We start from the raw sequence: 2,252 nt of genomic DNA on the forward strand, positions 1-2,252 counted from the left end.
CCATTCATTTCTCCATTGACGTTTCAGAACATCCTCATATAAAGAGTTTCATGCCTGGAACCAAGCCAACCAGCTACGAGATGAATCGTCACGTGACCATAAAACATTTGATTCGGACGAACAACAACAAATGAAATTGATAGATTACACCTACAGTAGTACAGTAGTACTGTAGTGTAATCTATCCACTAGGAAGACTGTAGCCCGTCCCCCCCCCCCGCCCCACACACACACACACATGTACACACACACACACACACACACACACACACACACACACACACACACACACACACACACACACACACACACACACACACACACATGCACATTTTGACATTTAGTAAACAGATAAATTGACTTTTAACTGCCACATGATCTATTATCTATTCATTTATATTCCGGTATTCATATGCAATTTGTTTGTTGTTTGTTGTCATTTATTTATAGTGGAAAGTATAGCCATATCAAAAAATATATTTTAGCCCTCTCAGTGGTGTAAGATAATTGTGATTGGCCCTGGTGTAAATGTCCCCCGCCCCTTGTCTGAAGTTTGGTGCTATGTGTGTATCTGAGGGGATGGGGGGGGGGGGGGGTCAGATGAGAGGGATGATGAGACCCTATAGTAGCAGTGTGTAGTGCCTCTGTAACTGCAAGGAGAGCTGTCTCAGTAGATTGAGAAGCCTTGAAACAAGATCGAAGAGGATGTCATTCTGGGAGAGATGGAGAGAACGTTGTTTGTTAAATTGCTCGCTCGAGGGTTTTGGAGAGAAGTGAGAGAAGAGATACTGGTCTGTACAGCAGCAGGGTCAACGGAAGGTTTCTTTAGAAGAGGCTTTACTTGACTGTCAGTCTTCAAAGCAGCTGGAACATGAATGCCTGAGGACAGAGAAGAAGTGATCAGGGTAGTGAGGAAGGGAGTGATGTGGGTGGATATGGTTTGGAGAACAGTGGAACAGATGGGATCCAGGGGACGGGTGGTGGCTTAGTTAGACCTGACAAGTGTGTGAGAACATCTTCAGGAGAGAGGGGAGAGAAGGAAGCAAGCCCAGCCACAAGCGGCAGAGAAGCAAGGAATTGTGTTGTTAGTCAAAAAAAGGACTGACACAGCAGAGGTGAAGTTGGAGGTGGAGAAGGTGAAGTTGGAGGTGGAGAAGGTGAAGTTGGAGGTGGAGAAGGTGAAGTTGGAGGTGGAGAAGGTGAAGTTGGAGGTGGAGAAGGTGAAGTTGGAGGTGGAGAAGGTGAAGTTGGAGAGGAGAAGTGAAGTTGGAGGTGGAGAAGGTGACATTGGAGAGGAGAAGGTGGTAGTCTGTGAGATCAGTCATCGATTACGGTGCTGTGATTTTCTCCATTTCCTCTCAGCTGCCCCCGGAAACTCTGTTCTATGAGTTTGCAGAGATTCAGACAGCCAAACAGTGTGCTCACCGAGTGCTGCTAGATCCCAACAAAAGTGCTCTAAGCTGAGATCAAAACAGAAGATTCTAGATCCTGCAGACAACATGTGTGCAAAATGTTGCAGTTAAAGAGATCCCTTAAAGAGATACTCAACACTGTTTCAACACACATGCAGGAGCAGGAACTGCACCGAGGTCTGCCATTGGCTCTGAAATTTGCCCGCCCCACAAAAGTTCATCCTATCCAAATGTGGAGTGGGCGGATTCGAAAGCCTCAAAACTGCCCGCCCCTTTTTTGAAAAACTGATAATACCCACAGCTGAGTGATCCCTCTGATTTGTTTGAGTTGATTATATGCCTTTAATGACCAGATTAAGATTAGATTGTATAAAATGGAGACTTCTTCTTTCAATGGTTGGGATATAGGGTTAGGGTTATGGTTAGGTTAGGGTTAGATATACAGGTTTCCCATGCCGGTTTTCAGATCTCAGTCTTCTCTTTTGGTATTAAGAGCTGTTCAGTATTACAGGTGTGCCCGGATCGTTTGTGGGGGACATGTGAGCTGTGAGATTAATATACCTTTGCACCACCATTGCGCTTCAGTTTGAGAGACTTATTGTTTGGTTGCAGAGCTCGACAACAGAGACAACAACACCAGAGACAACAAGAGACAACATGGAGATAAGCAGAGGTTACATGTGCTTTCCCTCGACACTGTGAACTCAGTCAGACATTGTGAGGTGCATTTTCACCAGTAGTGGGCCTGAGCTCCTGTCTCTGTCCAAATTCACCAGTATGAGCTAAGTACTGTATAGTAGGAGGAGGAGGCGCACTGTACCAGCAGCATTTGCTCAGGAT

This window comes from Poromitra crassiceps (assembly GCF_964638095.1).
Source record: "Poromitra crassiceps genome assembly, chromosome: 18".
NCBI lineage: Eukaryota > Metazoa > Chordata > Actinopteri > Beryciformes > Melamphaidae > Poromitra > Poromitra crassiceps.